The sequence below is a fragment of the Chlorocebus sabaeus genome, chromosome 15, assembly GCF_047675955.1.
Source record: "Chlorocebus sabaeus isolate Y175 chromosome 15, mChlSab1.0.hap1, whole genome shotgun sequence".
NCBI lineage: Eukaryota > Metazoa > Chordata > Mammalia > Primates > Cercopithecidae > Chlorocebus > Chlorocebus sabaeus.
The window spans coordinates 39,972,938-40,000,484 of NC_132918.1; the positions used below are offsets into that span (position 1 = coordinate 39,972,938).

The 27,547-nt window shown below is 39.3% G+C and overlaps 1 long non-coding RNA gene across 1 annotated transcript in view; it reads right to left on the reverse strand.

Annotated features, from left to right (window-relative positions):
* LOC119625768 (uncharacterized) overlaps positions 1 to 27,547 on the reverse strand; it is a 106,311-nt gene that overhangs the window by 6,305 nt on the left and 72,459 nt on the right. The window contains exons 2-4 of the long non-coding RNA XR_005241876.2: positions 11,833 to 12,181; positions 9,738 to 9,801; positions 8,383 to 8,502 (exon numbers count right to left, since the gene is read on the reverse strand). This is a non-coding gene — a long non-coding RNA (uncharacterized lncRNA). The remainder of the gene's footprint in view (positions 1 to 8,382; positions 8,503 to 9,737; positions 9,802 to 11,832; positions 12,182 to 27,547) is intronic.

The window sequence follows — 27,547 nt, forward strand, 5'->3', positions numbered from 1 at the left end:
GATCTCTGACTGCATTGTGAAATGCTTATTTTCCTCTTCACTTGTTCCATCTTTCCTTGGGCACAGGTCCAGTCATTGCCTCTGATGTCAGCACACTGCCAAGACACTTGGTGCTTCATCTTACATCTTACCCCAGCGTCATCTTACATCTACCCATACCAGAGAACCGAGTTCTCTGACTGCATTGTGGAAGGCCCATTTTCCTCTTCACTTGCTCCATCTTTCCATGGGCACAGGTGCAGCCACTGCCTCAGGCATTCACCACACTGCCAAGGCCCTGGTGTTTCCTTTGCTATCAAAGCCCTCAGTGTCATCTTCCACCCGTATCTGCCCAGACCACACTGCACCAAGGAGCCTGTTGAGCTGGACCCAAGCCTGCATTTCCAACCCTGATAACATACCAGTGTGAAGATGTCCAGCCAGCTCCCCACTGAAGAGGAGGCAATCTCTTTCCCCTACACTTTGTATTACCCACATCCCAAAACAAGGCTGCCCCGAACTTCCAGATATTTTTTTTGTAAAAAGAACCTTTGGATCTTTGCAGTCAACTCCCTTGCTTAGGAATCTGGTATTAGCCCATCTCAATAATAAGCAGAATGCTATACCCAGGCATCGGTATTAGATTAAGCTCGCATGCAGTGTGTTTTTCCCAATCTTTTATCCCCAAGGTCCCTCGATTTCTCTTCTTAGAGTCCCTAGGAAAGCCTCTGCCACTCCCTGTTCCCATAGCATGACTTGATGTGTCTAAATTCTCCTATGGGCACATTTAGAGCAGCAGCCAGAATGGCCATAACGCAAGGAGTCTGGAGTTTACCCTGTGGGTGACAAGGAACAAATGGAGACCTTGGATAAGGAGATTTTCTTGGAGAACCAGTTCCTTAGATATAGATATGTATTGTTGATATGTAGGATGAGACATGGGAGAAGACTCTAGGCTGCCTTTGGTCATTGTAATTCGCCCTCCCAAAGATCCTGACTGAACAGAATTTCACTCCTTCCCTTATTTCTGTGAGTCAATAGTTCCCTCTGAATGTTGCTGGATTTCTACTTTCTAGGCACATGGTATGTATGATTATTATTTTTGTTTTTTAATTTTTGGTTTTTTTGAGACAGAGTCTCGCTCAGCCGCCCAGGCTGGAGTGCAGTGGCGCCATCTTGGCTCACTGCAACCACCGTCTCCCAGGTTCAAGCGATTCTCTTGCCTCAGCCTCCTGAATACCTGGGATTACAGGCGCCTGCCACCACACCCAGCTAATTTTGTACTTTTAGTAGAAACGGGGTTTCACTATGTCATCCAGGCTGATCTCAAACTCCTGACCTCAAGTGATCTCTGAACTCAGCCTCCCAATGTGCTGGGGTTACAGGTATGAGCCACCGCACCTGGCCCATTATACTATTCTTTTAACTTTTCTGTAAGTTTAGAATTTTTTAACTTATAAGTTAGAAAAAGAAAGGGTTTCTTGTATATTAGATAGTTTTCTGTGGGCAAAGAACTTAGAACAATGCTTGGCTTAAACATGCAAATAAATGTTACTTGTTCTGATTATTCTAGTGCTTTACATGGAGTATCATGTTGAACCCTGACAATGGCCTCGTGAAGTTCTGATTGTAGGATGCTGTTGGTCTCTCGCATCCCTTTTACCAGGCAGGTGCACACCTCTTCAAGCTACCATAGAGTGTTGGTTGCTAAAGGTTTACAGCTCCCTTTTCTCTGGAGAATTGCCTTCAGTCTAACAGAGGCCGCCCCAGAGATTATACCCCACACCAACCCTGGGGCACAGTCAGCAACCAATGACTAAGGAACAAAGAGGCATAGAAAGCTAGCCCTAGTGGTGGCCTGTAATCTCAGCACTTTGGGAGGCTGAGGTGGGTGAATCACCTGAGGTCAGGAATTCAAGACCAGCCTGGCCAACATGGCGAAACCCTGTCTCTACTAAAAATACACTAAAAATACAATAGCTTGGTGGTGTATGCCTGTAATCCCAGCTACTTGGGAGGCTGAGGCATGAGAATCACTTGAACCCAGGAGGTGGAGGTTGCAGTGAGCTGAGATGGCACCACTGCACTCCAGCCTAGCAACAGAACGAGACTCCTTCTCAAAAAAAAAAAAAAAAAAAAAAAAATTAGCCAGGTATCCAGGCATCACGGTGGCCATCTATAATCCCAGCTACTCAAGAGGCTGAGGCAGGAGAATCACTTGAGCCTGGGAGGCGGAGGTTGCAGTGAGCTGAGATCGCCACTGCACTCCAGCCTGGGCAACAAAGCAAGATTCTGTCAAAAAAAAAAAAAAAAAAAAAAAAGGCTAGCCCTTGCCTTAATGTAGGATTCACTTTGTGGTTCAAGAGCTCCCTGAGGATCAAACTGAAGCTGGACCCAGTTGAGACCACATCTTTACTTAGCTCCCCACTTCCCTCTTCCCTTCCTGCCTTTGGACTGTCAGTCAAAAAAGAAATCACATGTCCCCCAAACCTTTATCAGGTTCTGCTGCAAGGGAACCTGACCAGGAGGAAACAGGCAAGGAAGGCTAAGAAACTTTCCCAGGAGCCTCCCCAGACCACACAGTAGTAGATTTGAACCCAGGTAGTCTGAGCTCATGGTCTTTACCACTGCTCTTCATATGTAAAGAACTTGTTAGGTGCCAATGAAAGTTATGTCTCAATAAACCTCAGCCCCAGCCTCCTTGCTCAGTTGCTGAGTATTGAAAGTCAATCAGACATGATTCTTGTGCTTCTCATAGCCTGAAAACTCATGGATGAGACAAACATAGTCACCAGTGGCAGCCAGTGGTTATAGTCATAAACACACACACAAACTCACATACATACACAAACATACACACATACAAGCCTACACACACATACATATACAAACCTATACAAACACATAAACACACATGGAAACCTGTACACATATGCACATTCACACATGCATATGCACCCAAGCCATACCCTTACAATGGAATCCCCTACAGCTGCTAAAAAAGAAAGTCATAGGCTGCATGTTCTAGGAATGCATTTGTTAATGGAATAAAGAAAATAAACAATATTTTGGAAATTTTAATCATATACATATGTTTCTTTTTAAAATATCAGTGGAATTGTTTTTTTGTCTGTTTCCTTCGTGTTTCTATATAATAGGATGTTTAAAAACACATAAACACATAAAACCTGAGGCATATTAATATTTGTAGAGGATATTTACGTAGGTCAGTAAATAATAATGGTACATGTGTGAAGCAACCTATAGCCTGATGAAAAGAAAATAATATAAAACTGTAGATCATTTAGGGAAGTAGTGATATGAACATTAACTCTTTATTCATTTGTTCTAACATTATTAAGCTATGTTTTCTAATTGCTGAATTCCCACAGAATCTGTGTTCTAAGGCCCTCTCCTCTAACCTCTCAGAGCTGCTATGTTTTGCTTTCTGATTCTGCAACATCTGTTGGTGGTCACAATGTTGGGCCCCTGAGGCCTGAACACTAAACCTGAAGTCCTAGGTTGCAATTATTGCTTTATAATTTACTGACATCGACTTTGGGCAAGTCACCTCTTTGAGCCTCATTTGTCTCATCTGTGTATAAGTGGAGGAAATAAAATCTACTTCACAAGATTTTTGTGAAAATTAAATGGGGTAACATTTGGATGGCACCTAGCCCAGCACCTGAGAAGATGGAAATAAAGGAATGAATAAATCCATAGCCAATAAACAGCAAAGGGTGTGCACTTACTGCAAGAGTCCCTGATTATTAATGCAACCCAGCAACCACAAGCAGCCATGAAAAGAAATCACAGACAGTCCTTCACCTAGATTGACCAGTTAACGTTTTGTCACATTTATTGTATATCTCCTGTTGTTATTATTACTAAGGGCGGGGATGGTGGCAGCAGTAGTAGTAATAGAAGTAGTTTTGGTGGAAACATTTGAGAATAAGTTCCCAGACATCGATCCTTTATCCATTAGATACATTGGCATGAGTTTCCTAATAGCAAAGACATTCTTTTACATATCCACAGTAAAATAATCAAATTCAAAATTTAACAGTGTTCTACAGTTTATATTCAAATTGTCTCTCCTCTCTCTCTCTTTTCTTTTTTTTTTTTTTTTTTTGAGATGAAGTCTCATGCTGTCGCCCAGGCTGGAGTGCAATGACATGATCTCGGCTCACTGCAACCTCCGCCTCCCAGGTTCAAGCAATTCTCCAGCCTCAACCTCCCAAGTAGCTGGGATTCCAGGCACCTGCCACTGAGCCCAGCTATTTTTTATATTTTTAGTAGAGATGGGGTTTCACCATGTTGGTCAGGCTGGTCTTGAACCCCTGACCTCAGGTGTTCCACCCGCCTCAACCTCCCAAAGTGCTGAGATTACAGGCATGAGCCACCATGCCCAGCCTATATTCAAATTTTCAAACTGTCCCAATGTTGTCATTTATAGCTTTTTTTTTTTTTAATCCAGGATCACATATAGTTGTTATTTGTATTCTTTTCCTTTTTTGTCCTATATGAGAAATCTTTGTCTATTCAATATCACAAAGGTTTTCTTCTGTTTTCTGTTAGAAGTTTTATAGACCAGGTGTGGTGGCTCATGCTTGTTATCTCAGCACTATGGGAGGCCAAACTGGGAGAACTGCTTGAGCCCATGCATTCAAGACCAGCCTGGGCAACATAGCGATACTCTGTCTCTACAAGAAAAATAAAAATTAGCCGGCCATGGTGGCACATGTCTGTGGTCACAGCTACTTGGGAGGCTGAGGTGAGAAGATGGCTTGAGCCCCGGGTTTGAAGCTGCAGTGTAGCTGCAGTGAGCAGTGATGGTGCCTCTGCACTCCAGCCTGGGTGACACAATGAGACCTCATCTCAAAAAAAAAAAAAAAAGTTTTATAGTTTTAGCATGTATTTTTAAGTCTATAAATAGATATTTAACTTAATAGACTAAAATCTATTAATATCATTGTTTATTTGATGCTCATATTTTCCCAGTTTTCCCAGTAGAAGCCCCTTCAAGGGCAGTTTCCATAGCCTTTTGACAGATTCTCTTAATTTTCTGAGCACTTTCTTATCTTCTGGCACATGATGTTTCAGGCTCATCTTGTACTTTAACTGCTCCAGCCCTGGAATCAGCATTTTTCCAAGAAGCCCTCACTCCTTTTAGTGTGAGTGGTATTTAAAAACCAAGATCTGGTTACTAGTTGCTCATTGCTATTGGGTATTACTGCTTCTAGATTCTTTTAGAAGACAGAGCTAGGAAATATCTGTCTATCTGTCTGTCTGTGTAGAGTATTCCAATTCCAGTGCAATAAATTAGATTCTTTTTTGTCTTCACTCATTTTGTATTTGTATCTGCCTTCTCCCACAGTGAGAACCCTGGCTCCCAACACATCATGTATGTACCTGTTTGCTTAGTTCTACAATACACAAAATAGTTTTAGAATTGCTGTAACTGTGGTCTACAAAAAACCTAGTAAACAGAGTTTAAGTGTTTTTATTACTTTTTTTTGTTTTTTGACTGAAGATAGTTAACCAAAGTATTGTATTCAAATGTTACTTGAATTATTTTATTTTCCATGTAGATGTGCTATTCATTTGAAATATAGTTAATTGGTTTCTGTTTGCATTCAATTTGCATTTTTTTCTCATACTTGTTTTTATTTAATATTATTTTTGAATTTATAGAGCATTAATATGGTTTTAAAATAAAAACTATACAAAATATATACTCATAGAAGTATCAATTCCTCTTCTATTCCTTTCATTCTATTCTTATCCACCGTCTATGGATAATAATATATTAGTTTCTAGTATATATTTCCTATAGTTTATTATTTATTTATTCATTTTATTTATTTATTTATTTTTTTGAGATGGAGTCTCACTCTGTCACCCAGGCTGGAGTGCAGTGGCACGGTCTCTGCTCACTGCAACCTCGCCTCCCAGGTTCCAGCGATTCTTCTGCCTCAGCCTCCTGAGTAGCTGGGATTACAGGTGTGTGCCACCACACCTGGCTAATTTTTGTATTTTTAGTAGAGATGGGGTTTCACCATTTTGGTCAGGCTGGTCTCAAACTCCTGACCTCATGATCCACCTGCCTCAGCCTCCCAAAGTGCTGAGATTACAGGCATGAGCCACCATGCTTGTTCAGCCATTCCTATGTTTTTTGGGGTTTTTTGTTTGTTTGTTTTTCTTTAAGAAATAAGCTTTCTTACTCATATGGCATACCATATATATTCTTTTGTATTTTGTTTTTTTTTTTTTTACTTGATCATATACCCTGAAAATCACCCCATATCAGTTCATAGAGATCTCCTAATTCATTTCCCTGGCTGCAGAGCACTCCATTGTGTTGATATCATAGTTTATTAAACCAATCTCCATGCCAGGGATTTTAGGTTGTTTATATACCTTTTCAATTGCAAGTAATGCTGTGTAGGTATTTTTGTATTGTTAGAGGTATTATCAGTCTGGACACAGAGACCATGCAGTAATTAAAATAGGAGAGATTTAATATTAAGTTATTAAGCTATGATACAGTAATATAAAGATGTAAAGAGAACTCTAAAGTTGGGCTGGCAAACTTCTTTATAATGGAACAGATAGTGAATATATTAGGCTTTCTAGGCCATACTTTCTCTGTCATAACCATTCAATGCTGTATAGACAACACATAAATAAATGGACCTGGCTGCATTTCAATAACATTTTATTTACAAAACAGGTAGGGAGCTGGATTTGGCCAGAAAACTGTGGGGTTTGAACACAGTTTGCCAACCCCTGTTCTAAAGAATGCCCTAGGGTCAGCCGGGCACAGTGGCTCACACATGTAATCCCAGCACTTTGGGAGGCTGAGGCAGTCGGATCACCTGAGGTCAGGAGTTTGAGACCAGCCTGGCCAACATGGTGAAACCCCATCTCTACTAAAAATGCAAAAATTCACCGGGTGTGGTGGCGGGCGCCTGTTATCCCAGCTACTTGGGGGGCTGAGGCAGGAGAATCACTTGAACCTGGGAGGCGGAGGTTGTAGTGAGCTGAGATTGTGACACTGCACTCCAGCCTGGGCAATACAGCCAGACTCCATCTCAAAAAAAAAAAAAAAAAAAAAAAAAAAAAAAAGAATGCCCTAGGGCCTAGGGAGAGTGCTAAAGGCAGCACAGAGCTGGAAAGGAAACCCCCACCTTCCTAATGAGGTTAAAACCTAGTTCAAGAAGGTGTGGTTGCAGCCTACTGGATAGCCCAGCATTTGCTGCGTTCCCTGGTCCAAAGTTTGCCATAGCAGGAAACAACCCTCAGGCACACAGGTACATAGAGATGGTCAGGGACCCACCTGGAGCCACTTAGTGTACCCACCAGGAGGCCCACAGCAAGCTGGTCATTAGGCCTAGCCTGGGAATTGGAGGTTGCTGAGGGACCAAGCACTCAGGTACCACCTGGTTCCACCACTGTCTTTCTACTGCCTCCACTCCCACCCCAGCCGTTGCCCCACTGACAGGCTGTGCAGTAGGGGAAGTAAAAGCAAAATGCAGCTTACCAGAACTAGAAATTGCCCCCAATTCTCTTGCAATGTCCCTCCAGTGCCCTCTACTGACAAAGGTTAATTAACATCGTGCTCTCTGTTGAGAAATGCTTCAAGAGTCCAGTTCATTACCCCAGAGCAGGTACTGAAGGGTAAATTTGAAGCTGAAGTCTCCTAGGGTAAATTCTAAAAGCTGAATTTGTGAATCAAAGGGTAAAAAAATACTTTTCTAGGTTTTGATGAATTTCTTTCAGTGCGGTTGTATCATTCTGCATTGCCACCAAAATGTATGAGAATACTATGTGTTATTTTACAACTTCATCAACGGCATTGCCAAACTTTTTACTTTCTGTCACTATGATTGTTATGAAATCTTATCTCATTGTAGTTTTTTGTTTGGTTTAGTTTTTTTAGATGGAGCCTCGTTCTGTTGCCAGGCTAGAGTGCAGTGGCGCAATCTCTGCTCACAGCAACTTCCGCCTCCCGGGTTCAAGCAATTCTCCTGCTTCAGCCCCAACTGGTAGCTGGGATTACAGGCATGCACCACCACACGTGGCTAATTTTTGTATTTTTAGTAGAGATGGGGTTTCGCCATGTTGTCCAGGCTGATCTTGGACTGCTGACCTCAGATGATCCACCCAAGTCAGCTTCCCAAAGTGCTGAGATTACAGGTGTGAGCCACCCAGGCTGGCCTCATTGTAGTTTTAATTTACATTTCTTTTACTATTTGTAAAGTTGAACATCTTTTCATATGCTAAGAGTCTCCTCTTGTGATAAACTGTATCTTTCATCCACCTCCCCACAGGGTTAGGAAATAAGTTCTTAAACTAGCTTAAAGCAGGAAAAAAATCAGGTGAGCTACAACTGCAAATTACTTGTGAAGGAATAGTTTTGTAGAACTCTTGTTGTTTTTCCTAAGTTAGACACCAAAGTTTAATATAAGTTCAGTTTATTTCAATATTTACTGAAACCTTCCTGTGGGCCAGGCACCAGAGCTGCAGAGGAAGACACAATCCTTGCTATTAATGAGCTTAGTGTGAAAACAGACATATAAAATCACTTGGGAAATAGTAGAACATAGTGATTAAAATCTGAATTAGGGTATGTATGGACTTGGGTCCAAATTCTGACATTGCCATTTGAACAACTAGCTGTGTAATATTGGATGCGTCATTTCTATCTTTGTGCTTCAGTTTCTTAAGGCAGAGATAATAATATATATCATAGAAATATTATAAGAACTACATGAGATAGTATATGAAAACAACTGCATGCTGCTTGGTATATAGTAAACATACGACAAATGTTAGCTAATAATAATAAATTAAAATGAAATATTGAGTAGTGACAAAATGATAGAGGAATTTACAGCACACCATGATTGCATATATAAGCTTATTTCATTTTAGCTGAATTTAAATATATTATAACTAAGCCATCAAAAATGTTTAAACCATATGCAATTGTTCAGTTTAATAGGAGAATCTATCAGAGTTTTTCATATAATTTTCTTAGGTATTGATAAAAGTAAATACTTAACAGAAAAATCACAAATACTGAAACAACTAATCTGACATTCTGAATTGTTAATTATATAAATAAAGTGTTAGTAAAAAATACAAGACTATAGAATTTACGTATTATTGTCATCCTTATTGACAGTTTTAAGGAACTCAAAGATATACTTCAAGCAGGGAATTACAGTTCAATTGATTGATTCATTTACTAATTTTCTTTCAGTCTCTCTTTATTACCTAATATATACTTAGAAACAAAAGTTGAATTCAAAGGTTACATTTAATGTAAAATATAAAACATCAAATGTTTAAATATATTTAATAACAATGCTCAACTCACTATGATACAATGTATTCTAACTTTTCTACTTCAACAGTCAGCAGAAATTTTCTAGGAACCATAATCTTGAATATTCCAAATGTACATCTATGTGCACAGCCATTAGAAAAAACAATTGTTTTATTTTACCTAGTTACAAATACTCCAGATATACCTTTGAGGGAAATTAACAAAACACAGAAAAGCAAAAATGAATAAAAGTCACATATAATCCTATCACTTAGAGATAAACTGTATTTGGGTTGTACCATAGTAAAACAAGTATTTATTGACTTCCCATTCTATGCAGGTGTATTAGTCCATTTTCACACTGCTATAAAGATACTACCTGAGATTGGGTAATTTATAAAGAAAATAAATTTAATTGACTCACAGTTCTACATGGCTGGGGGGGCCTCAGGAAACTTAAAATCGGGCAGAATGGGAAACAGGCACTTCTTACATGGTGGCAGGCGAGAGAGAGAGAAATAGAGAGAGAGGAGGGAGAGAGAGGGGAGAAGAGAGAGAGAGAGAAAACTGTTAAACACTTATGAAAGGATCAAATCTTGTGAGAACTCACTATCACAAGAACATCATTGAGGAACTACCCTCATGATCCAATCACCTCCCACCAGGTCCTGCCCTTGACACTTGAGGATTATGGGAATAACAACTGAGATGAGGAGATTTGGGTGAGGACACTAATCAAACCTTATTAGCAGGTCCAGGTGTTGTTTTTTTTGGTTTTGTTTTTGTTTTTTTGTTTTTTTGAGATGGCGTCTTGCTCCGTCACCCAGGCTGGAGTGCAATGGCACGATCTCGGCTCGCTGCAATCTCCGCCTCCTGGGTTCAAGTGATTCTCCTGTCTCAGCCTCCCAAGTAGCTGGGATTACAGGTGTGCACCACCATCCCTGGCTAATTTTTTGTATTTTCAGTAGAGACAGGGTTTCACCATGTTGGCCAGGCTAGTCTTGAACTCCTGACCTTAGATGATCCACCCATCTCAGCCTCCCAAAGTGCTGGGATTACAGGTGTGAGCCACCATGCCCTGCCAGCAGGTCTAGTGTTAAACTCTGGAACTGCCTGGGCCACAGGGAGGTGGGAAGCAACTCTGTACTGTTAGACTGTTCCCTCCCGAACAATTGATGGCCCCTGCTCTCTGGGCTGGAGACTTGGTCTGTAAAATCTGCTCCAGAGTGTCAAGCTACATTCCACATAAAATAGTTGTGTGTGTGATGATGTTCTGGGGACCCAGAAGGCCATGCACAGCACTATGTAGTAACACAGACTCTAAATTCTAAAAACATACAAGCAATGATAACTTTTTCCAGTGGTTGTCATCTTTGATTGGGTAAGGAAAGCTAGTGCTCATTGAAATTTTGACAGAACTTAAAGCCCTGCTTGGTTTTAAAGAACTTGATGTCCAGAACCGAACTCGTAAGACACAAATTATCAGGTGATTATTCTTGTGTAAAAAGTGGTCTTCTTTACTAAAGCATTTCCTGCTATCACTTTTTAATTCTACTACATTAACTGAACAGGGGCTACTGTGAGTTATTTTCAGTTGAGTTCCACAAATATACTGAAATTTTCTATTTAATTTACCAGAAATTTATTTAAAGTATAAATTTTCAAGAGCATACTAACTGTATACACTTCTAAATATCTCAAAATTTGACTCTTGCTTGGAACTGTGGAGGAATCCAGCTCCATGATTTAGCCATACATTGTTTCTATTAACATTAGTTCCATTAGAATGCAACTCAATAGATGGAGTTTCCAAACTTTGCTAAAATTGCATTGGTTTGCAGAATAGCTATAGTTGTGTTAAGATTCATATCTTCCATAACAGCTTCTAATATTAAACTTTTAAAGATCTTAAATTGATTTAGGTATGTTATTGGGTTCTCAGATAGGTCTTTCTTGTCATCTTTTCTCCTGTGGTCCCCTGTCATTATTGGTATCAAAACCATCTCATTGACTGACTTCTTCAAATGTCAGAATAAAAGAAAATATGAGTCCAAAATGTGCCTGTCACCTTGCAGGCTCATTCTCTGAGAAATATTTTTTGGTGTATATTTAATTAAATAAAAGTCATAGTGCTCAGCAATTGCCATTTTGACATATTCTATTTAAGGATTGATTGCATTTTCTAATATTTGTGAATGATATTAATATTCAAAAAAGAATCACAAGGGACCATCTGGAGTTGAACAGAAAGCAAGTGTTCAATAAATGACTCTCAGAAAGACTGCCCAACAGTTTTATATGTTGCTGGTGAGAATGTAAATTGGTAGAACCTTTCTGGAAAGCAATTTTGCAATCTATGATTTGATTTATTAATTCCATCTGGGAATTTATCATAAGGAAATAATAAAAGATGCAAAGATATTTGTGCAGAGATGCTGATCATGTTAATTGGTAAAATGGTGAACATTAGAAAAAACTTAAAACCCCTCCATATGGGATTGGTTAAATAAATATATTACCTCCATTTGATGGTGTGGCTGAGACTGCTTGCTGGTTGCTCAATCTCCATTCTCCTCTTCTTTGTTGTTAACAAGACTCTATATTATTGGAGCCAGCAACATGCTTATTAATAATACCGTATTTCACAGCTTTCCTTTCAGACAAAGATGACCAATGAGATAAGAGCAGAAGTCCTTGGGTGGGACTTCCAATTGCCTGGATCCAGCTGCCTTGATCACTGATATGATGGCTGAAACTCCAGAAGTCATTTGGGGACCATGAGAGAAAAGCCAGGAGAATTGTAGTGACTGCAATTCTGACATTCTTGAACCACTGTAACAAAGCCAACAACTGCCTCCTTCCAGATGTCTCATTATATGAGAAAAAAATAATAAACCATTATATGCTTATGCTAGTCAAACTCTGTTAATAGCAGCCAAACACAAGTCCTAACTGACACAGATGAAACATTTTGCAACCATTTAAAATTATCCTTCTAAAAAAATAGAGTATAATATTAAATGAGAAGAATATAAAACTCTGTATGTGGTATGTCTATTTGGTTATTAAATTAGACATATACATTATATATGAATGAATACGGCTATGTAATACATTAAAATGTTGATAGTGCCTGTCTCAGGATTATGTTTTTTTGTTTTGTTTTGTTTTTCGTTTTTTTTTTTTTTGAGATGGAGTCTTGTTCTGTTGCCCAAGCTGGAGTGCAGTGATGTGATCTCAATTAACTGCAAGCTCTGCCTCCTGGGTTCACACCATTCTGCCTCAGCCTCCTGAGTAGCAGGGACTTCAGGTGCCTGCCACCACACCCAGCTAATTTTTTATATTTTTAGTAGAGACGGGGTTTCATCATATTAGCCAGGATGGTCTCCATCTCCTGACCTTGTGATCTGCCCTCCTCGGCCTCCCAAAGTGCTGGGATTATAGGTGTGAGCCACTGCGCCGGGCCAGGATTATGGGTTATTACGATGATGATTTATGCTTTTTTATGTTTTTAAATTTTTCAACATTGAGAATTTTTTTTAAATGTTTTTGAGATTGCCCGATATGTACACATGACTGGTGGGAGGGTAAATTGGTTACATCTACACATTTTGTAGAGCAATTGATCAACATAGATTAAAAGTTTTTATAGTTTTTATACCTTTAGCTTTCTATTTTCACTCTGAGGTGTCTATCTTGGTAAAATGAGACCCAAACAAAGAATTATGCACAGTGATGTTTACTATAACATTACCTATGATACCAAAAAAATGAAAACAAACTCAATGTCCAACATTAGGAAAGTAGTTAAATAAATTATGATATATCCATCTTATTTTACAAATACATAGAAGTTCCAGTTAAAGCAAGAGAGAGAACAGTTTGGAACTAGGTTTAGAGTTATTTACATATTTTCAAATCCCCCCACTCACTGAGGTAACAATGGGCATAAGTGGAAGAGAGGGGTAGAAGACATTTCTACCCTCAGCTGGAATTAGATTTCTGTCTGAATTTCTGTCTGAATCCACAGCAGGAAAACAGCTTTGTTGAGAAAGACAGAATAATTTTCTTTTCTTTTTTTTTTTTTTTATTTTGAGACAAAGTTTTGCTCTGTTGCTCAGGCTAGAGTGCAGTGGCTTGATCTCGGCTTAATGCAACCTCCGCCTTCCGGGTTCAAGCAATTCTCCTGCCTCAGCCTCCTGAGTAGCTGGGACTATAGGCGTTCACCACCATGCCCAACTAATTTTTGTATTTTTAGTAGAGACGAGGTTTTGCCATGTTGGCCAGGTTGGTTTCAAACTCCTGACCTCAGGTGATCTGCCTGCCTTGGCATCCCAAAGTGCTGGGATTATAGGCAGGAGCCATCGGGCCCTGCTGATAGAAGAGTTTTCTAAACTATGTTAATAGGTTAAGGGCCAATCCTAGCGGAGTCAGTTCTTCAAGTTCTTTCTCTCTGCCATGGAAATGAGACCTCGAGATTGCCTGTCTAGGTAAGAGGAAGATATGGTGTACTGGGTAGGGAATCTTGGAGTTCACCCCTTCCTGCTCAGAGGAAGCAGCAGCTGCCCTTTGTGCTCCACATCATGGGCCCTTGGCTTGCTTATGGTGCTGTGGAGCCTAAGTAGAGGCTGCCATTCATGATGATAGTCCGTAGCAGGGCCCACCTTTCATCTCTCCATTTCTCTGCAGCCACACTGGGGAGTGGGTTGGATACCTCAACCAATGGAAAATGAGAGTCAGTGAATAAACCTCCCAGCCTCCCATCCTTTGGAGGCACCATTCTGAGGTGTCTTCTACCCAACATCCCCAGAAGTTCCCCAGTAGGATTGAACCCCAATTGCCCAATGGCAACTAGTGCAACAACACACTTCGTTTTAGCTTTTCCTTCTTTCCCATTTCTTCCCTGTTCTCACTTCTGCACTTCTGTTTCCCGGAATCACCTTCCAAATAAACAACCGGCATCCCAATCCTTACCTCCGGCTCTGCTTTCAGAGAAAACCGACCAAGACAAATGGAGTGTGGGAAAAAAGAAAAGGCAGAGAGGTATGGACTCTCTTTTGCCCCAGTTTGGAAGCTCAGAAACATTGAGTAATAACTCATTTCACCTGGTATATTTGACCAACATTTTTTAATTTAAAAAATGAATAAAAAAGAATATAGCAGAGTGCATATCATGTAGAAAGGGGAAGTACTGTCTCATGAAACTTCTGTTTCAGCAATGTGTATGTGTCAGTTTGTGTGTACAGCATCACAGTGTATGATGTATTTCTTCCTGTGGATTGCGGTATGAAAGCTGGAAGGCCTTTTTTGGTATCAAGAGGATACTAGGCTGGGTGCGGTGGCTCACACCTGTAATCCCAGCACTTTGAGAGGCTGAGGCAGGTGGATCACCTGAGGTCAGGAGTTCGAGACCAGCCTGGCCAACATGGTAAAACCCCATTTCTACTAAAAATACAAAAATTAGCCAGGCATGGTGGTGCATGCCTGTCATCCCAGCTACTCGGCAGGCTGAGGCAGGAGAATGATTTGAACCCAGGAGGCGGAGATTGCAGTGAGCAGAGATCATGCCACTATACTCCAGCCTGGGTGACAGAGCAGACTCTGTCTCAAAAAGAAAAAAAAAAGGCCAGCCGTGGTGGCTCATGCCTGTAATTCCAGAATGTTGGGAGGCTGAGGCGAGTAGATCACCTGAGGCAGTAGTTCGAGACCAGGCTGGCCAACATGGTGAAACCCCGTCTCTACTAAAAATACAAAAATTAGCCAGGTGTGGTGGTGGAGGTTGCAGTGAGCCGAGATCGTGACACTGCACTCCAGCCTGGGGACAGAGCGAGACTCCGTCTCAAAAAAAAAAAAAAAAAAAAAAGAGGATACTTTATGGGTACAAGGAATCCCTGTTGTGCTCCAACAAAATCACCTAAGTATTTAAAAGAAAATTTTAATGACATGGAAAACTACTTGTGAACCATTACCAAGATTGGGACTTGAAGTAATTGGTAACAATATTAAAATATTGAATACAGTATAACTTCAACTATGTGAGAAAAAAACTGAAGTAAAAAGCCAGACTCATTCACTCATTTCGAGCTTTATCCAATAGGTAAATTCCAAAAACACCATACACAATTTAAAGGTACCTAAATTAAAACAGGTGTTCTCATATGAAATCGGACAAAAGCAGGAGACACATTTTTAAAGGTCACAATGAAGCTATTCTTTTTCTGGCTTTTCAAATTAATATGAACAATAATTAATGATTCGGCTTGGGGGGAAGGTGAGCCAAAAAAATTATGTTCATTCATGAAGCAAACAAACAAAAGGAGACTACTGATACCTAGTGAACCACAGACAACGGCGAGCCTATCAACAGCTATGTTACTCTGTCTTTCCTAGGAGAAGAATTCTTCCTTTAGAAGGTGGCCATGTGCATTATCAGCACGAAAATCTTGGTCACCCAGAAAGTATTGTTCTGAGGGTGTTCGCACTGAGCATGCCCTGGTAAGTGCTTTGACTGACAACCTCCCGGTGGACTCCAAGGTTGAGAGGCTTCTATTACTCACAAAGCCAGAGGCCTGCCTGAGCTACTGACATTTTCCAGTCATTGCCGCATTTCACAATCTCCATAAGGAGCAGGACTCTGCAGCTCTTGTTCCACAGTGCCTGAAACTGTGTTTTCTATGCAGAAAAAAGAATTTGTTGGATGAAAGAGGGAAAGTGAAGGGAGCACCTGTTCACAGATCCTAATCTTAGAAACATTCACGGCCCCAGGGAGGAAGAGGAGGCTGAGTGATGGTCCTGCTTCACGTGGCTGCAACAGCTGTATACCTTCCAGCATTGGCTGCGGCCACCCGGGCACTTCAGACATGGCAGTTTCCACAGATTCTGCTGGCATCACCCATTTAAAAGACAACTGTGTATGTCTGCTTTGAAAAAGGTGTTAATGTTTTCACTGCTTTATTGAAAAAGCATGTAAGTTAATTGTTAATATGTTGAGTGGAAGTCATATATAACAAAATATTAATCATGTTTTCTTCTAGATAATGGGGTTATAGGAGGCAGCAAAATTACTAGGAATTTTAGCTCCTGTTTTGGGCCAAGCCTTGAACCAATTTTCTATATACTAGAGCTATATTTTATTCTTGCATTAACCAGTGAAACAGGTACCATTATCCTTATGTCACAGAGGAGGAACATGTTTAATATTATTAATAGTGAATAGTTATTGAGCAAAAAAGATGAGCCAAAAATAATGCTGAAAGCTTTACTTACTTCTCACAACAACCCTCTGAAAAAAGTACATTTATCTTCCCGTTTTACAGATAGGGAGAAGTAAGGCTTTAGAGAGGCAACTTGAGAGGAAAGAGTGAACAGAGCAGGTCTGGTGGTTTACTCCTTGCTCTCTCTAAAGGAACCATGATTGGCCCTTGGTCAACCCTTAGGAATGTGGCCCTGAGAGAGTTCTTCATGTTATAATTGATAATTTTGCTTTATACATCTGATCAATGGACCATGTCTTACTTGCTTGTCAAGTTGCCTTGCACTAACGTCAAGGTCGTTGATGTGCACCTGGTTTCATTGTTGGGTCCTGGATTTTGGTTGCCATAGTAGATTGTGTAGCAGGATGTTCCTATGCTAACAGCCTCTGTAGAAAGACCTTGGACCCTGAGACTCAAAGAGTCTTCCCTGGGCAGAGACATTTCACCCATGTCTCTGAATTTCCCTGCCAGAGAGATCACTCTTATGCGGCCTTGGATGAAAAATAACTGTGGAAGCCTGTGCCTGACCTCTCCGGACTCTAAAGATGCTTTTGCTGATGCTTTTTCCTGATGCTTTTGCTCTGTATCCTTTGCTACAGAAAATCCTAGTACAAACTGCTGCTGAATCTTGTGAATTCTTCACTGAATGAAACACTATCCAAGACCATGCAACTATAAGGTGGTAGAAATAGAATTCAGGGGCAGGCAGCCTAGCTTCTAGCCTGTTCTCCTAATTATCTACTACCATCTAACTAGCACACAATAGATACTGTACTCAAAATTAGTGCTTGTAACATTATTATTTCTTCACTTCTTTTACTTTCTAAATCTTTGATGAGCATGCAATATTTGATAATCAAAGGGATAAAAAATTTGAAAATATCCATGGTTAAGAGAGAGAAACGAGAGAGGATCCAGAAAAAGAAACAGACTAAAAGAAGGTACATTGGAGTGGTACAATGTAATGAAGTGAAGGAGCAAGTTTAAAGATAAGGCAGTTTTATAGGATGAAATCTTCCCAATATTTGGATAGGCAATGATTTATTAGATAAGACACATACAGTATGAATCATAAGATGAAAAACTGGTAAACTTGACCTCACCAACATTAAAATTTCTGCTCTGTTAAGACAGTGCTAAGAAACTAAAACGGCAACTCACATATTGAAAAACGTGTAATAAATATATCTGATGAAAGACTGATATCCAGTGTACATAAAGAATCTTCACAACTTAATAAAATATTATAAATGAGCAAAATATTTGAACAGATATTTTATAAAAGAAGATATAGAAATAGAAAATAAACAAAAAAGATTCTCAATATGATTAATGATTAGGAAAATATGAATTAAAACCACAATGAGATATGACTACACACCTACCAGATGGCTATTAAAGACTGACAATGTGGAGCAACTGGAACTCTTATACATTTCTGTTACAAATTCAATCAGCTTGGAAAAACAGTTTGCAGTTCCTTAAACATACATAAGCTGTATAGTGTAGTGCTCCCACTCCTATTTACCCAAGAGAAGTGAAAACATATGTCTGCTCAAATATTTATGTATTAATGTTCATGACTGGGCGCAGTGACTCATGCCTGTAATTCCAGCACTTTGGGAGGTCGAGGCAGGTGGATCAAGAGTTCCAGACCAGCTTGGGCAACATAGTGAAATCCCATCTCTACAAAAATTACAAAAATTAGACAGGCATGGTGGCATGCGCTTCTAATCCCAGCTACTCGGGGGACTGAGGTGGGAGGATCACTTGAGGCCGGGAGGTTGAGGCTGCGGTGAGGCGAGATCCCACCTCTGCACTCCAGCCTGGGTGACAGAGCGAGACCCTGTCTCAACAATAAAGTGTTCATAGCAGCTTTGTTCATAATAGCTGAAACCTGAAAACCACCCAAATATGTGTTAGCAGGTGAATGGATAAGGAAATTATGATTGATTAATTCAATGGAAAACTACTCAGCAATAAAAGAGAACAAAGTTGATATGTACAACAACATAGATGAATCTTAAGAACATTCTGCTGAGCAAAAGAAGTCAGACACAAAAGAATGGCTATTAGATGATTTTACTTATATGCAATTCCTTCAATTGCCTTGGGCTGGAGGAGGAGAGGACTGACTGCAAAGGGCCATGAGGTGAACTTTTGGGGTGATGGAAATGTTCCATTATCTTAATTGTGGTGGCGGTTACATGCGCACATACATTTGTCAAAACTTATCAAAGTATGTGCTTAAAATGAATGAGTTTTTTTTATGTATCATACCTTAATGTTGTAGATTAAATAATAATAATAATAAAGGGCTGGGTGGGGTGGCTCACGTCTGTAATCCCAACACTTTGGGAGGCCAAGGCAGACAGATCACCTGAGGTCAGGAGTTCAAGACCAGCCTGGCCAACATGGTTAAACCCCATCTCTATTAAAAATACAAAAATTATCTGGGCATGGTGGTGCATCCCTGTAATCCCAGTTGCTCAGGAGACTGAGACATGAGAATCACTTGAACCTGGGAGGCGGAGGTCGCAGTGAGCCGAGACGGAGCCACTGCACTCCAGCCTGGGTGACAGAGCCACACTCTGTCTCAAAAAAAAAAAAAAAAAAAAAAAAAAAAAAAAAAAAAAAGGAGTTGTATTGAAAGAGGAATTGTCAATTTTCTCAAATGTTGCAGAAAGGCAAGGAGAGGGTAACTGGAAAAAGGCCATTGGATCTATCAGTTGAGGATGACTAGGAGTTTCAAGATTATAAAACTAATAGACTTGGTATTCAGAAATCAGATTGTTGGGATGTAAGAAGGGAATATTTGGCAGTTAGAACAATTTGGGCTGCTTTTGATCCATGGAACACCAGATATTGGCTCACACAGGCATATGCTAACCATATAGCAATAGCTCTCAACCTGTAGAAATCCAAAACCCAGAAATCTAATGAAGCAATCAACTGTATTGCTTATTAAAGATATTTTGTAACCTCAAGTAGAGAAATGTAAAGATTCCCTTCATCATTAGAAGTTTTTCTTTTCAAAGCAAACATTAATTATATTTTTTAAGCCTTCTTAAGATTCTCCTACCAATTCTCAGCAGAAGGCCTCTCTTGCTACTAACCTGAGAAGGCTCCCTCTCACATTGGCATAAGATACCTCATCTAGGTTCTTCATCATCCACAGTCCCCCTCCTCCACACCAGGAAGATGGATCCTGCTCTACTTACAGGTTCTCTCCCCTACTGCACTGTGAATTCTACCAGCACCAGCGCTGAAAGGCATATTTGTCAGTATTTACAGTTATCCACTTACCACTGACTCCTTCCCTTTCCCTTTACCAGGCACTCCAACTCCAAAGGCTGTTCTCTAACCACTTTTCAATGCCAAAACTGTGAAACTTCTCAAGCAAGTCAAACCCTTAGGTCACGATTTCTTGAACATATTTTCCCCAAACTGGCTTCCTCCCCTGCCCCAAGAACTTCCCTCATGCCAAATCCAGTAGATTCTGTAGACACACTCTCCCTGAGCTTTCTATGACATTCGACACGGAATGTCCCTTTTTGGCTTCTGAGAAACTTTTCTTCCCATTTCCATGTTAGAGTTCTGCCTCCCCTTTCTTTTCTTCAGTTGAATCTTCCAGCCAATCAGTTGGGATATTCCCTTAAACATTTCCTTTACCCAACCCTCTCTCAGTGCAACACTTCTCCAACGCTAAGGTGTGTATGACTTGCCTGGGAATCCTGTTAAAAAGCAGATTTGGATTCAATAGGTCTGGAGTGGTGTCTGAGATCTTGCACTCCTAACGAGCTCCTGCGGGAGACCCATGCTACCAGTCTAGGGACAAGCGAAGTAGCAAAGTCTCAGAGAACAGAGCCTATATCCAGATTCGAACACTTTCAAGTTCACCAACTCCAGAAGTGATGAGTCCAACATGAAATGCTCAGAAGTCACAGTCTAAGTCCACAGAGATGAACATTCAGTGAGGATTACCCATAACTTTATTATATAATATTTTAAGGGCAAGCAGTTTTCCTCAATATATTAGAGATTGATAGGAAATAGAAGCTCCAAACATGGCAGATAATTGGAGGGCTTGTTTTCCTTTAGAAACAGATGGAATGAAAAGGTGAAATTACATGAGGAGAATTCTGCTGAATCCTCAGGCATGTGAAGTGGGATAGTTTTTCCTAGAATATTCATGCTGAGTGACAAGAAAACATTCAGTCACTCTCAATTCCAAATAAACCAAACATATATTGTCTCACATGTGATTGTCCAATTGCATCCACCTCCTTTCTTTGTGCTCTTGAGTTGGCATTTGATTTCAGATTCCTCCTCCCAGACTTATTCAGCTAAGCCAGTAATTCAACCTCCATGGGATGTCAATGATCACCTAGGAAGATAACAGCCTTGGTCCTTCCATACCATGGCTCTTCGAAAATCCTTTTTTTTTTTTTTTTTTTGGTCTCCTTTCCTTCTGTTTAATAGAGAGATTTTCCCCAAAGTTGGAGAATTCCTTCAATAGCATGATTTGGGCCTGGTGATTATGAGATGTCTCAGCTGCACTTTGTTTGTTATTTAATAAAAATAATAAACAAAAATAAATTTTAAAAAGAGATCTCTTATTGTGTTTGGTACTTCAGCAATAGATGGACACTGAATTTCAAATCTTCCATGAGTCCACTAAAATCCTGCTCCAATGAATATCAAGTGGCATTAGAACACAGAATATTTGGGAGCAATTTCTTGATAAAAGGCTTTGCCTACTGAGGATATTATTTCAGGCAACCAGAAAATAAAGACTGAATTATAAAGCAATTTGTGTCAAGATGCAAGTAATAGCTACTGGAATAGCAAATGAATGCTGTATTATCACTGCTACTGAAGTGAGTCAAAATTAATTCACAGTGAACCATTTTTCCAAAGATGGAAAGAATTTGTGGGTTTACTATCATGAACAGCCAACAATAGAAGTTAGCATTTGTCAAATACTAAATGCAAATCTTCAAATAATTAAATAAGGTAAGAAGAGGATAGGAAAAAGAAATTTTCCTTTAGAGTTCATTGAGCAACATCTCACACCTCTTTGAGTTATCTGATGGGGAATAATTAAATGAGGACAGAGATGAAGTCAGACTTGATCTTACGGTAAAAATGGAACACTTTTCTTTGTCCCAGTATTCCGAGCAATTCATCCTAAAGAGCTTGCAGGTTTTGGAGAAACACTGTTTGAAGCCCATGGTGAAAGGGAAATGTATCTCTGTTTATCACTGAATCTCTGCTTGAGTCACACAATGACAAATCTGCATTTTCATATTCAAGCATAAGAGCTGTAATGATTCAAGTGTTGTCCCATCCATGCTTCCTGTCACCACCAATTGAATCCCCACGGGAGACAACGTGGCATAGGAGGAGGCTTGGGAAGCGAAATAAAGTACACCAGGTTTCAAGTGTTGTCTAGGCCATTTGCTAACTACGTGATTCTAAATAATTCCCTTGGTCCCTTACAGATTCAGTTGACACAATTGTCGTTAATATTACCTAATCATTAGAATGATGAGGGTTTAACAAGTTAACACACATGAAACACTTAGCTCAGTCCATAAAGAGTTGCTGTCATTACCAGCACACTTCACCACTTCATACTTACCCTGTGAAAGTCTATCATGCACTCTGTTATCTGTGGAATAAAGGTCAGTGTAGACTGATGGGCAAGAACCTCCAGATTTGTTCCCTTTCCATCCCAAACCAGTTAACGCACTCAGAATATCATTTGGGTTTTCTTATTTATTCACTAACTCATTCAATCTTTCATTAATTTATTAAATATTTATTAACTGCCAATTATGAAATAGGTATTGGAATATGTGCTGGGGTTCAAAAGGTAACTAAGATACAAAAGTGCTACCCACAAAACAGGTCTATCATGCAATGGGAAAGCCTCTATGAAAGTGCTGTGAGAACACAAAGGAGGAAGCATTTAATTCAGACTTTGTTCTTCTCTTTATTCTCAAGATCCTTCTCTATCTCTGTGATATAAATCTTATTCAACTTTCAAAACCAAACATTTCCAAGCATTGACTCCTTCAACAGGCATTTATCCTGTGCTTACTGAATGCTTAGCCCATTACAAAGTGTGTTTTTGGCCGGGCGCGGTGGCTCACACCTGTAATCCCAGCACTTTGGGAGGCTAAGGCAGGTGGATCACCTGAGGTTGGGAGTTCGAGACCAGCCTGACCAACATGGAGAAATCCTGTCTCTACTAAAAAATACAAAATTAGCCAGGCGTGGTGGCGCACACCTGTAATCCCAGCTATTCTGGAGGCTGAGGCAGGAGAATTGCTTGAACCTGGGAAGTGGAGGTTACAGTCAGCCAAGATCGTGCCAGTGAACTCCAGCCTGGTCAACAAGAGCAAAACTCCATCTCAAAAAAAAAAAAAAAAAAAAAAAAAAAAGAAAGAAAGAAAAAAGAAAGTGTGTTTTTGCAACTCTGAATTGCTGCTCGTTTGTTACCTATCAAATGTTCTCTTGCATTCTCAATTATGCCATTATGTGTCTCTTTTTCCCAACTTGATTTTTAGTTCATTGAAATCAAGGATTTGGTCTTCTTGGATGAATGCCCACAACTACTAACAAAGTAGAAGCAAATAGTAGATGATCAATAAATTTTTGTTTATTGCTTTTAAGTCTCAATGCCAAATTAAGTTTGAGGTTCAAATTAAATACCTCGGAATATTTATATGAACTAAATTGATTAAAAATTATGTGTAACATGGGATATTGGCAGTGAATACTTGAACAAAAAAGGAGGAATGGATTCTGGGTAGAAAAATCAACTAACTTCGCCCTCTGTGGTGGCTCACACTTGTAATCCCAGCACTTTGGGAGGCTGAGGCGGGCGGATCACTTGAGGTCAGGAGTTCAAGACCAGCCTGGCTAACATGATGAAACCCTGTCTTTACTAAAAATACAAAAATTAGCTGGGTGTTGTGGTGGGCACCTGTAATCCCAGCTACTCAGGAGACTGAGGCAGGAGAATCACTTGTACCTAGGAGGTGGAGGTTGCCTTGAGCTGAGATCACACCAATGCACTCCAGCCTGGGTGACAAGATCAAGACTCTGTCTCAAAAAAAAGGAAAACCAACAAACTCAGCCACATCTCTGCTATGGTATTTTAAATACAGCAGGATTGTGTTCCAATATTTGACACTGAGAATGTTTTTTCTCAGTATTTATAAATAAGATATTGTAATTAGAATGACATTCAGATTATTAAATTTTCATCCTGAAAAGACTCATACATATTTTCCAGGACAAATGCCACTATCATTTAAATCCTTGATCAATTTTCTATACATCGCAGTGAAACCATTTCAATATTTGCTTTGTACTTACATTTTTATTTTACCAAAATTATTTTCACTGGGATCAATTCTCCTTTGTGTACAATTTCCAACAAAGGTTTGACATAAGAAACTACTGATTATATTTTTGCCACTTTGAATTTTCTTTTGTCCCCCTCATTTTTAAAAGTTCCAATTTTATCTGGGTCAAATTGGACAGAGACAGATATAAAATACGATGTAAAAGGTCTCATTTCTGGAAATTTATATTGTGCTGATAATTTCTATGAGTCTAATTTTTCATGTGAATTTTTAGTTTTCAATATCACTAAAAAGATATTCTCCAACCAGGCTTGTGCTTTTGCGATATATTTTATTTGTGAACAACATTTGCCATGATCAGTCGATTATTTCTCAAAAGTCTATTGTTTCCCAGTGATCTGGTCAAATTGTCCTTGGGATTAAAACAGCAGAATCAAATGGCACTGTCAATGGAGAAGAAACATAATGTCCTTCTACTTCAGAAGTCCCACATTAGAGATGCAGTAGTTTTTCTCTTCTACTATTATAATACAAACACCCGCTGGAAGAATAAAATGTTAAAATATCAGTTGGTGAGAAGCAAGTAGTTAAGAGCATGTACTCTGCCTATATTGAAATGCCAACTCTATCACTTACTAGCTATGTGACTTTTGGTAGCTTAACTTACTAATTTGTGCCTCAGTGTCCTCATTTGTAAAATAAAATTGATGTGAGGATTAAATGAGTTGTTAAATCAGTTAATAACTCAGAACAGTGCTTGGCACATACTGACTATTCAATAAAAGTTAGGTTCCATTATTACTACTTGAATAATTGTTTCAATAGCTTCCAAATATACCATATGCTTTCATATCTTTGTTTAGCTATGCCTCAATTTCCTCTTCTGAAAAATGGGGCTATTAATAAATCTCCCTCATAGAGTTGTTATAAAATCTGAATGTGTAATACAAGTGCTTGTAACAATGCCTGGCCCAGGTTTAAGTGCTACAAAAAGTGCGATGTTAGCTGCTATTATTATTTTCACCACAGAGTGAGTGAGTTTACAGTTTCCTTCTAAGGGCCTAAGAGCTAGTTTCCATAATGAATATTACAGGAACAACACAAGGACCCAGGGCTAAAGCGTGCTACTGGTGAGTATAAAACTAAGTTAAAAAGCAAAAGGAGCCTATGCAGCCATTTAAAATGATAATATGCAAAAAATATATGCTCCATGAAGATAGGAATTTGTGTCTTTTTTGTCCTCTGCTATATACCCAACACCTAGAACAGTGCCTGGGACATCTTAGGCAGTCTATAAATACTTGTAAAATGAATGAATAAATGAATGAATGAAAGAAGATGAAGACTATGTGACAACATTGAAGGTATTATATGGTATTAAGTAAACAGAGCAACATATAAAATTATATCATATTATCATCAATATATGCAAATAGTGAAGATGAAAAAGTAATGTATAGAATTAAAAATAGTTGTGTTATTCTGTCTGTTATATTGTTACCTTTTTATAAGGTAAAATAAAGAAAGCAAAGGTTAAAAGTCCTTAAAGAAAAACTACAGCCATGTCATAACTTGATATAACTTGGGGCACCATACTCATATCCTTTTAAAGTTTATCCTGAGAAATCTATGATTATACAGAAAAAATTGGACTTAAACCAATTAATTGGAACCCTTAAAAGTGGGATTACTTTTCAAATTTCTGATTTCAAGAGAAAAGTAAAATCAACAGTACACAGGCATAGTATGCTTTTAATGCGCGCGCGCGCGCGCACACACACACACACACACACACACACACACACTCTCACACTTTCCTTCAGATTGCATCTTGAACTGATTATCCATTTAACCCAATCTCCTAGACCCTCTACATCCACTGTACAGCACAATGAGTATTTATGTTCATAATGATCTTTCTGGGGCACTGCAAGGACTTTGATCATCAAAGATTCAATTATATTCAACACCCTACACTTCCTAAGGCATGAAAGAGGCTAATGCATTTTAGAAAGATTTTTCTATGGAAAGATTTGAACAAAGGGTGTTGGGTTAATTTCTAGTTAACTAGAAATTTAATTAACCGGAATGACATGTCCCCTGAACATTCCCATTAAATGAGGTTTGATTGTACTTTGATTTCTGAAATCATTGTAGAGCTTCTTCCTATTAATAGTTCCTGGTTGAAAAGATATAATTCTAGAGTAAAACTGTTTAGGGATGATTTTATTGTTCTCGTCTTAAAGACAAAGAGACAACAGGCAGAAAAAAATCCTCTTCTTGAATGGTTCTCTATGTTTGACTTTGACCCTTAGATATGCTGCATGAAAGTAGTAGCCCAGTTATAGAGAAAACAAGAGTTTGGTTCTTATACTTTCTATTTAAGATGATATTGATGTTATAATTCTCATTTGAGAAAGTGTATATTAGCCATTTAAAATTAATTTATTTTCATTTGTTTCCCAGATTAATGGTCCTTCTAAAATAGAAAACTGAATGAAGACTCTGTTATTTCATTTGCAAAAGCTTATTGAAGCACATATTTATGAAATTAGACATGGAGAAGTGAACCACCACCACCTGCTCAACCACAACAAGATTTTTTTTTAAATTTCTGAGATAAAAGAAGATAAATTAATATGCATGTGGAAATTCCTCCACCTTCTTCTTCAAACTTGCTGATGTTTCTTAGGAAAGAGTCTGGGTCTTTTGTGATGATAATGGCCTAATGGGCGAAGTTAATCCTAAGGAACCAGGGGCTCCAGGAGAGGAGAGGCCTTGTAGACTAGATTTTATGCCTTTTGGAATATTAATTTTTATTTTATCAAACCTTATGTACAATGAGATTGAAAAGACAATTATTTCTAAAGAGCATATAAGAAACCTGCAGTCCCTCTGACTGCCCCTTTCCCTATTCATCCAACAGTAGGCTTCCTCACAGGGTGTTGGGCTCTGAAAAGGCAAACCCCAATGCACAAGCGCTTATCAAGTCTGCGCTTGCATCATGTTTTCTGGAATACTATTGGCCAAATCAAGTCACACGACCCAGCCCACAGTCAATGTGGGAGGGGACTATATAGGGCAGGAATGCTGAGAAGGGTGGCTCTTTGGAGACTGTTAGCAAAATAATCTCCAACACATGTTGACACCCACCCCATCTCTATATCTTTTTTCTTTTTTCTTTTTTTTTTCTTTCTTTCTTCCTTTTTTTTTTTTTTTTGAGGCAGAGTCTTGCTCTGTCACCCAGGCTGGAGTGCAGTGGCGCCATCTCAGTTCACTGCAACCCCCGCCTCCCAGGTTCAAGTGTTTCTCCTGCCTCAGCCTCCCGAGTAGCAGCTGAGATTACAGGCATCCACCGCCACAGCCTTCTAATTTTTGTACTTTTAGTAGAGACGGGGTTTCACCATGTTGGTCAGGCCAGTCTCGAACTCCTGTCCTCACATGATCCACCCACCTCGGTCTCCCAAAGTGCTGGGATTACAAGCGTAAGCCACCGCGCCTGCCCCATCACTATATCTTTTTGGTAATAATTTCCATCCTCCTAACTCAAAGATGAAATTCTACAGAGCTGTGTATTTTTTTTTTTTTTTTTTTTTTTTTTT